Source organism: Asparagus officinalis, chromosome 3, assembly GCF_001876935.1.
Source record: "Asparagus officinalis chromosome 3, Aspof.V1, whole genome shotgun sequence".
NCBI classification, from domain to species: domain Eukaryota; kingdom Viridiplantae; phylum Streptophyta; class Magnoliopsida; order Asparagales; family Asparagaceae; genus Asparagus; species Asparagus officinalis.
Window position 1 is genome coordinate 52,230,481 of NC_033796.1, and position 10,642 is coordinate 52,241,122.

The 10,642-nt window shown below is 36.8% G+C and overlaps 2 long non-coding RNA genes across 3 annotated transcripts; both read left to right on the forward strand.

Annotated features, from left to right (window-relative positions):
- LOC109834118 lies at window positions 341–1,643 on the forward strand. Of its 2 annotated transcripts, XR_002245454.1 has the most exons (3): window positions 341–522; window positions 735–1,178; window positions 1,267–1,643. It is a non-coding gene; the product is annotated as an uncharacterized LOC109834118 (long non-coding RNA). The 2 variants fall into 2 exon arrangements; XR_002245453.1 differs by having other exon boundaries at window positions 735–1,643.
- Window positions 2,329–6,157, forward strand: LOC109832279. Its single transcript, XR_002244680.1, has 5 exons — window positions 2,329–2,629; window positions 2,740–3,083; window positions 5,469–5,534; window positions 5,701–5,785; window positions 5,868–6,157. It is a non-coding gene; the product is annotated as an uncharacterized LOC109832279 (long non-coding RNA).

Consider the following 10,642-nt stretch of genomic DNA (forward strand, 5'->3'; position numbering starts at 1 on the left):
ATATACATATATACATATATACATATATACATATATATATACATATATACATATATATATACATCTATACATATATATATCTTCGGATGCGAAACATTTTCGCACAACAACAGTGCGAAACTCGTTTTGTGCCGTTGGATTTAACTAACAGCAGATGAACCATTCCCAGACCCTCACCCCTATTCCCACTGTACGACCTATTCATTTCCTCTGTGCCCCCAAACCCTCCTCCCTCTCTCCCCATTCTCTCGCCTCCTCCCTCTCCCTCTCTTCCTCGTGACCCCAAGCACCGCCGCCGATCATCTGCCATTGGCGATCTCCTCCTCCGCCATTTAGCCAGACCCGACCCCGACCCCAACCCCAGCGACCACTCCGCCATGACACGAACCCCAACTGCGGTTCCGACCCCGACCCAACGACCTCAGCGACCAGTCCGCCACGACGCGAACCCCATCTCCGGTTCTGACCCCGATCCCAACCCCAGCGACCACTCCGCCACGACAAGAGAGAGTCTTGAATCAGGTGCGTTTTTTATTTCTTGCTTGATTTAGGGTTTTTTGATGTTGAAATTTTGATGTTTTAGGCGTTTTTTATTTCTTGCTTGATTTAGGGAAACTTCAACTCCGCCATTTTTTCTCTTAAATTCTAATTCAACAGTTCAAACTTTCATTTCCAATTTTCCCAACGTAAAAAGGCTATTTACTGGATCTGAATTCTCAATAATGATAATGTAGATGGTCGTAAAACATGAATTACAAAGACGTGTGAGTTCGAGTTGAATCCTGCGAAAATTGATTGATTGTTCTTCTAAATAATTGTGAAGATGGGTTATTGAGGTTAATGGAGCGCAGGGGACTTTGTATGCGCCTCAGGTGATGTATCCTACTCGATTTTTATTGTTAAATTTTGTGTTTTTGGGGGAATTGGTATGTTACTGATGGGAAAGGTGTGGGTTTTGTTTGATGGGTTTTGTTGATCAGGTGATTATATATCTTGAAATTTTCAAATATTGACTCTCTTTTTTTTGTATATGATCATTTAAACTGACTTTTTCTGTTCATGATTGTCTGAAGTTGAGCATGAGTTTATCCCTTTCTTGACAGTTGAAACCAGTATTACCTGAAGATGCAAGTCGTGTCAATATACCCTCTTGATAAGTTAAATAATTTTTCGATGGGGTATTGTTCATCTAGGTTCTTGTTTAGCTAAGCTTAAGTTTTTGTAGGCCAAATATCAGAATCTAATGCCGTAAACTTCTGTTTGCAGTGAGTAGCTCTACGAAAATATTCTTGATCAATGCAAGGAGACCAGTGTTGAGAGCTGCTCGAGGCATTTTAAGAGTAGTAAGGGAGAGCTCTCATCCTCTGTTTCTTTGTGATGGAACGAAGAAGGGAGAGCAACATATTAGTTTGTTGTATTTTCTGAGTTTGCTGAAAAATTGTTTCCCTAATATCTTTTGAGTTTGCTGAAAAGTGTTTGTTGCCTTGAGCTTGCTGTTTTGAGTTTGCTGCGAGTTTGTTGTGAATGATGAGAAGAACATGCAAGTCTGTTGTTGTATTTTCTTAACAAACTGAACCAATGGAGAGTTTGTTGTATTTTCTTAACAACCCACATCTTATATATATATATATACCCTTGGTTCAGTTTGTTGTATTTTCTTAACAGCCTGATACCAATGGAGAGTTTGTTGTATTTTCTTAATAGGGGTGAGGGTCTGGGAATGGTTCATCTGCCGTTCGTTAAATCCAACGGCACAAAACGAGTTTCGCACTGTTGCTGTGCGAAAATGTTTCGCATCCGAAGATTGCTCTCTCTCTCTCTCTATATATATATATATAAGGAGGAAATCCCCTCCTATGACAAGGATACCCATTAATCTCTATATATGAGATTAATGGGTATCCTTGTCATAGGAGGGGATTTCCTCCTATGACGCCTCTAAAATCACATGATTGAGCGATATTGTGGATGATCCGCTCCGTTGAACTTGATTTACATATTCTAAAACCCCAACACACCAAGTTTGGGGTGAATCCGTCGTCGTTTGACCCTCCATCGAGTCATGTGAAAAGTTCTATTCATTCAAAACTGTTAAAATTGATACGAGTGGATGAAGGGTCAAACGATGACGGGTTCACCCCAAACTTGGTGTGTTGGGGTTTTAGAATATGTAGATCAAGTTCAACGGAGCGGATCATCCACAATGTCGCTCAATCATGTGATTTTAGAGGCGTCAAGGAGGAAATCCCCTCCTATGACAAGGATACCCATTAATCTCTATATATATATATCGTGCTTTGCACGGTGCTCACACTAGTTAGCAATAAATGCTAAAATAACAATTAAGATTTGGCATTAATTTGAAATTTCAATAGAACAAGGACTTAGATGCAAAAAAGCCCACGTTTCCCTCCCCAAAAGCGTCGCTCCTTTCTCATCTTCTCCAAAACCGAAACCGCTACTTTCTATTCCTCCTCCATCTTCGTATCCCAAATATCATTCGCCGATCTTTGAAAAAAATTGCAATTGAACCCAAGTCTCAAGCGAAGAACGGACGCATCCCTGAGTCCAACTTCATGAAACCCAATTTTCAAGCCAAGGAAGAAGGATCATCTCTCGGCATCCTCAGGTAATTTCTCAATCTTTTAGTTTCGTTAGTTACTCTCATAAACTCATAATTAGACAACTCCTTAATTCAATCTAGTTAATGAAAGTTTTTTTATTTTTATTTTTTTAAAGGAATAAAAAATGGGACAACTCCTTAAAGTACTTTATAAAGCGACGGAGGAGGAGGAGGGTGCGTGGTGCATTGCTACAAGAAGTAGGTGTTTGTGAGTAAGGAGAACGGGCTCGAGGTTTGGTCACAGCTGGAGTAGGAAGAGGATGCGAGGAGGGGGAGGATAAAGATGATGGAAGGCGGAGGGGGGTCGTCTGTTTTTGAGCAGGGAGATTATGGAGGGGGTTGAGGTCTGGGAGAGCTCCGGATTATCTGCTGCAATCTCACTCTTGTAATGCTGGAAGCAACGAGGGATCAAGTTTGTACTTTGTACAACAGCAGCAATCTGATGATCAAAAGCACTCGGGTCTGTGTTTTTAGATGATAGCATCCATCAGCCGCATTTTTTTTTTTTTTTGTATATGTGACATCCCCAACCAACTGGTTTATGCATGCGACTAACTCTTCCTTTCTTTTCCGCTAATGACCACACGCTTTAAAACACATTTTATGAAGGCTTGAAAATGCTTGGCCCCTATGAGCTCCGATGGCAGAAATGCAGCAGTCTTGCCGTGTCTAAAATCGCGTGCAAGCGTGAGGATGTCTTATTTATGCATTGCGTATATTTACAAATCTCATTACCTTTAGATGTATATGCATATATACATCGTAATGTTTTGCTTGATCACGACTCTCAATTAGTCAAGTAATATACATCAAAAAACATGGTGTGGTTATCTGTAGCTCTGAAGCTTTAAGAATCAAGATTGATCGATACTGCGAGGTTTGCATTCTCTTTTACCGCTATCCCTTCAGCTAGTGGAAGCTCTTGAAATTAGTCAGGTGTTAGAGAACTCGCTCCTTTTGTATAAATGAGGATCTGGTCACATCATCTGTTCTGATAACAGGCATATAAAAACACTAACCACCCCACAGTCCAGCTCCAAAGATGGGTTTATGCAACGTCTTAATTGCAAAAGGACATTGACACCTAATTAACTTGAAAATAATTTTGATCAATTAAAGATTCTTATTGATTAGGAATCCCACATATACTAGAATTTAATTTGCTGACATAATCAACCATATAGAAATCTATTCCCACTATGATTCTATTTCTTTGAGAAGCAAGCAATTGGCTTTTTGGATCTATTATATATATATATATATATATATATATATATATATACTACTTATAAACTAAAGGAGAACAACAAAAAAGTTATGATGAACAGTAAATCTTAGGTGGACAAATCAAAAGGAGCCATGTCATTATTTCCCCTCTCTTCTATTGCCTCCCTTCCCGCATCTCTCTCCTATTGCCTTCATCTCCTACTACCCACGTTCTTCCCCCTAATCGATTTCAAAATTCAAAAAACTCCCCTCTCGAGATCCCCCCTGTAAACCCAAAAGAGATCACCTCTCTATCCTAACTCAGACAAGGATTTTGCTTTTGTTTTCTTCTTTCTCCAAGATCCCCCTCTCTCCTATCCGCCCCTATCTCCGAGAAGTTTTCTTCTTTCTCCCCTCTGTCCTTCGTTCTATCTCTCATTTGTTGCCAAAAAATCAAAAAATCAAAAATTAATAATAAAAAGAGGCAAAATTTTGAGCTAGGGCATTTTCCCCCAATTCAATCAACGATGCATTATTTTTTTCGATTCTTCGTCGTCATCCTCCTCGTCGCTGCATCGGCCTCCGCGTCGGAGTCCAATCACAAGGTAACCCTCTAATTCGCCTATAAGTTTTGATCTCTAGCCCTAGATATCTGAATATATAGTTTCATCCCTCAAAATCTTGTAGAGAGTTTAAGATCAATTTATTCTAATTGTATCTTCTTGCAAATAGTTCTAAATGAAATTAGAAACAAAATTTTTCGGCCACTGCCAAAAATCATTCAGGAGAAGTATTTTCTGTGAATACGAGTGAGAATTATGATTTTGGGATGCATTGTGATTTTAACTTGAAAATTGATTCTAATTGAAAAATATTGTTGTTGAATTTAATGCAATCTTTTTCTTTATGTTTCAGATGGAATCCTGATGGAGGGAAGCACAAATATAAATTCTTCCAATAGTATAGAATAAAAACCCCAAAACTCTCTTTTATTTGCAAATTTTTCTTGAAAATATTATTTTTTAAATTGATAGGATATAAAAACCCCAAAACTCTCTTTTATTTGCAAATTTTTCTTGAAAATATTATTTTTTAAATTGATAGGATATTTGCCTTTCTGTTTTTTAGATTTTTTAAATTTTTCTTGAAAATATTATTTTTTAAATTGATAGGATATTTGCCTTTCTGTTTTTTAGATTTTTTTTAACTGTTTGAGAAATTTGAGGATCACTTTATCAACCGAGCTACCAATTTTTACCCTTGAGCTCTAATAAACACGTTCTTTCTAAACTATCTCTCTGATCATTATAGAATGTACAAATATCATTGGATTCTCATTGCAATTATGTGTGCTTGATAATTTAATTTGTGTTTTCCTCAGCAACATATTGTCGTCCAATTTCTACAACTCAATATTTGATTTCAATAGAAATGTAGAATATTACCTTTAAGACATATTCTACATTAATTTTGATTGTTAGATTTGGAACTATGTCTATTCTCTTGTATCTGTTTCCATTGTTTGTGTAACTTCCATATAGAATGTTTTCACATAGACTCAGGGAGCTCTTTGGCACTTGCTCCTATATGATTTTCTCTAAAAACCATGAGATCTTCTGACACATGAACTTGTACATAGGGAACTGATGCATTCTCATAGTCTGGACTACACTCCAACGATCATGATATCGGACCTCGTTATGCTGTGAGTATGAGTTATTCTCATCATATACCACTCACTTCTACAATTGGTATAACTATTCACTATCTTTTCTAGTTTTTACTGGAATAACTAGCTGACAAATGAATTATCGTCACTAAAAGGAACTTTTTTAAGGAGCTATAATGTTCTGATTCTGTAATCTTTGCAGGGTGTGCTGCTTGGCCTTTCAAACACTGCCGGAGTTTTAGCTGGTGTCTTTAGGACAGCAGCAACATGCTACATTTTGCAACACGGTCAGATCCTCGCTCTTTCTGATCCATGAGTATTTTTTTCTTTTCTAAACCTTTTTACATACTGACGTGTGAAGACCTTCAGGTTCTTGGGATGATGTCTTCAAAGTCTCTATAGACCTCTATCGTTGGAACTTGGAACTGTAGTCTGGAACTTGTTCTCGACTGGGGAGAAAATCCTTGATTGATTTAGATGAGTTAAGTAGGCCATTTAAAGCGCGCAGAGGGTTTTCATGCTCGAAGCAACCCATCTTTGGAGCTGGACTGTGAGGTGGTTGGTGTTTTTATATGCCTGTTATCAGAACAAATGATGTGATCGGTGTTGGATAGGATTCCTAATCTATTTTGGTAACATGAGGTTATTAGGATTCCTGAGGTTATTAGGATTCCTAACTTATTTTGGTAATAGGTTATTAGGATTCCTAATTTGATTTGGCTTTTGGTTTAGAATTCCTAGTATGTTTATGATTTTAGGATTTCTATATATATGGAACAATTGAAGGAGAGAAGAGGAGGAGAGAATTAGCATTGTTTTGAGCACTTTGAGAGGGAGATATTGTGAGGGAGTAGAGAGCTTTGGTTAGGGTTATATTTGAGTGATTTTGTGAGTTGTAACCCGTTGTATTTCTCTTCCATATAGTGAAATCTCCCCATCCTCTCCCCGTGAACGTAGGCAATTTGTCGAACCACGTAAAAATTGGTTGTACTGCTTTTGTGTGATTTGTAATAGCTTTTTAGGATCCCTCGACAGGTCAGTCCTAGAACTAATGAGAGGAAGAGCCGATATCTCACTTTGTTGAGATATTCGCTTCAGATTCTTATTTCCTTGGTGAGACGGGAATTCTTATTGTGACCTGACTCTCTTGTTGTGCTGTCGAAGCGCTGCCAAAATTTTCGCTGCGCGCAACAAGTGGTATCAGAGCTCAAATTTCAGATCTAGGGTTTTTTCGGTGGAGGAAGATTCTTGTGTGAAGCTTGGTTTTTGGAGTTCTAGGCTTCGGTGGAGATAACATTAGGAGTTGCCATTGGAGCTCGTGTGGATAGGAGATCTATTTGGAATCCGATCTAGGATTCAGTTGGGTGGTTGATAATCATATTTTATTACAATTTTATATCTTCATTATCTATTTTACATGAATAAATATACCATTAATAATTGTTGTTAGCTTAGTTTCCACATAATTGAACATAAATATAAATAAATATTATTAAATATAAAAACCCCTCAAAATCTCTCTTCTCTATTTTGTAGCATTTTAGAAGCCCATGAAGCAAAAGCTTAAAAGAGGAAAATGATTGAAGCCCAAAGAGCAAGTGAAGAAAATGATCTCCAAGATATCATGTTACAATGCACAAGCCCACAAAAATAAGCCAGCACAAATCCTCTTTATTCTCAAGGTTTGGGATTTATTGTGTGCAAGTGGGCCGGACTTCAAAATTCAAATACATATTGATTGCTGCAGTTTTGAATTTCAATCACAAGAAATGAAAGTGGACCGGACCCGGACTTTGTGCTGCATAATCATGAATGGACCTGCTATGTTCATTTTCTTTCTCAAAGAAATGAAACTTCATGGGCCTGCAAACTTCATGGACCGATGCTCTTGACTTTGGGTTGCTGCAGTTTAATTTTCTTCAATGGGCCGGAATCAATTGAAACATGAAGATGGTGGTTGCTGCTGGATTTGAATTGGGAAACCGGACTTGCTGCTGCAGCTTTGAGTGGAGATTTAAATTTTTATTTTCAAGATCAAGTGGACCAGACTGTTGGCTTTGCTGAAAAATTGAAAATCAAGACTGGACCTTGGATTGCTGGGCTTGATGCAAGGATTGGGCCGAAAACCAAAGATGAATTCTTTAAGAATGAAGACCAGACTTAGTTTTTAATCTTGTTTGCTGCAGAATTTTCTTCATGGATGCAAGATGGGTCGGTTGTTGATTTTCTCAAATGAAATGTGGATTGCATGGACCGGACTTGGAGATTTGCATTGGAAAATCACATGAATGGCTCATATTTTCTTTGATTGCTGTAGAACTCTCATGAGCCGGACTTGGCTCATATTTTTTTCGGTTGCTGTAGATAATTGAATGGGCCATCAATCATTCTTGAATTCTTCATGGACCAGCTGCTCTTGATTTAATTTTGAAATTCATTTGAATTGGACCGAAATTAATTGGATTTTGATTTTCTTTTGAAAATCAAATAAATCAATTGGGCCTCCTATGTTTGGGCTAGAGAAGAACAAAAAGCAAATTCAAATGTAGAGATTGTTGCTTGGGGCTCAAGACAAATCCAATGGCTCATATTCATTGAATATTACTATAAATAGGGGTAGAGAGTGAGGGGTTAAGGGTGTGAAAATTTTTGTAACTCCTTTTGGAGAGGAGGACTACTCTTAATTGAGAAGGCATTCCAAAATTATAACTTTTTGTTGAAATTAATAATAATAATTTTTTCACCACTTTAAATTTTTCTCTTCTTCTCTTTGTTGGATGATGAAGACGAAGATGAAGATGGAGAATTATTTGAAGGTTTGCATTTCTTTTCTTTTTCTCTTTTAGTGCTTATTAGTTTAGATTTATTTCTATGCTTGTAGTTAGATTTTATTTTCTTGTTAAATAGCCAAGAGGCTAGAACCCTCTTGCCTTAGATTTATTTTATGCTTATAGAGTAGATTTATTTTTTTGTATTTAATTCTTATAATTTTATTTTGTAGTTTTTTTAATTTCTTGTACTATTCACCTTGAGGCTAGAACCCTCTTGGGTTTAGTTTTTCTTTTTGTTTATTTTTATTTTGTTTGATTCACCTTTAGGCTAGAACCCTCTAGGGAATCGCCCTTTTCTAAGAAGTAGGTTCAATTTTAGATTACCCATATCTATAATTGAATCCACCATCTTTAATTTCTTACAATTTTTTTTATTCTAGAATTTTGTTCTTCATTCTTGATTTTTTTTATTTGTTTCTTGATTTTATTCATTTTTCCTTCTCACCTTATTGAATCATACTCATTCTCTTTTACATCCACTCTCACTTACACTTTGCACCTATTTACACACCACTTTCACTCTTTCAATCTCTTCACAATCATATTCACTCACCAATCTTATTTGTCACGCACACAACATAAGAACCGATTTTATATTTTCTCCTACAAAATACCTTCCTCGTGGGATCGATATCTTAAATACTATAACTTGACACAGTTGTGCACTTGCAACCTTTTCGGTACATGTTTATGCTGCATCAAGTTTTTGGCGCCGTTGCTGGGGAACGTGTTTAAGTAGGTTTTAATTATTTTGGTTCTTTAACTTGTGTGTTTTTTGTGAAGGAAACGCTTGGAGCTTGAAGATCACGGATTGGAGAGCTAGGATTTGAAGATTTGCTTTCGGGTAAGTCCTCTTTTTAGTTTTTAATTCCACCATTTAGCTACTTCTTCACAATTAGAGACAATTAGGACTTAAAAAAAAAGAAAGGATTTTATTTTTTTTAACCATAATAAAATTCATCCTCCACTTTGACATTTACTAACAAGATAATAAATTCAAACAAATTTCCCCTTCTCATTTGTTTGATTGTTAACCCTAATTAAAAAAAAGATTTTTCTTTTCCATCCTTTTTAGTTGCTTTTAATTCTAGGGTTTAGCCTAACTCAACTAGACCAGCTCCTAACCAAAAACTCCTACAGTGAAAAGTTCAAAATTTTACCCAGGTAATTAGCCAGGTAAGGATAGTACTAGAGGGTGATCAAAGATCAATTAAGTACATCTTTCCTTGCGGAGCGCTTTACGCAACCCCTAAACATTGCCTTAGACACCAACTAATCTGAGAAAACTTAAACCGGTTCACTTAAGGATTTCTTGTTCCTTATTGAGCTCGAATCCTTAGGGGCCAACGTCTAATGAGTTTTATTAGGCTTGGGTGGTGTAGTGAGGAATTAGTGATTTTTGGGCTAAGGAAAGGGTGATGAAATCCCTCACCTTATCTTGATTATGGGGTTTTGCCCTTAAAAATATTTTTAAGTGTGTACCAAATCAAGATGCTCAAATCACTTGGTGAATCCTACTAATATTTTGATCCGTTCAATTCTCATTCACAATTTCAACAACCCAGTTTGTCACATCAAAATCAGTCTCCTCATCATCAAGTTGTAACTCACACTCCTCTTGATACAGATCATGATGAACGTCTCAATATTTTGGAAAAAGGTTTTGAAATCATAATTAAGGCCTCCACACTAGTCATGGATATGTTAACTCAAACATCCTACACGATGAACTCCTTTATGCAATCAATCGAACTCATACTTAGCTCTAACACTCAAGCTATAGCTAGATTAGAAACCCACATTGATCAACTAGCTAGTGCCATAAGTGAAGAAGAGGAAGGAGAAATTTTGAGTCAACCCGTGGTCAATCCTAAGGACACTCAAATGAATGCACTACAGTCAGGAAAACAGGTCGATAATCAGGAAAGAACACCTTTAAGCCAAATTTTTGTCCCAATTCATTCTTCCCCTGATAATTCAATTCAGGAAAGACCGGGGGAAGAAGAAGAAGAGTCAGATCTAAGTTTTGAGGAAATTTTCGGTGAGGAGCTAAAAATATTAGGAGAAGCAGATCGGGTTTGTCAAAATAAAGAAACTGTGTTGGACAATTGCTGTTTTGAACTGAATTTTGAAAAACTCTTTCTTGATGAACTAAGATTTTTGGAAAATAAACAACAACCAAATTTTTACACATCAACCATGAATCTTGGGGTTGAGAAAATTGTTAAAGAAAAATTGGTTGTTAGAGAACAAACATTCACAAATCAAGAATCTAAGTCCAATATGCATGACACCAATAATACCTACCTTCCA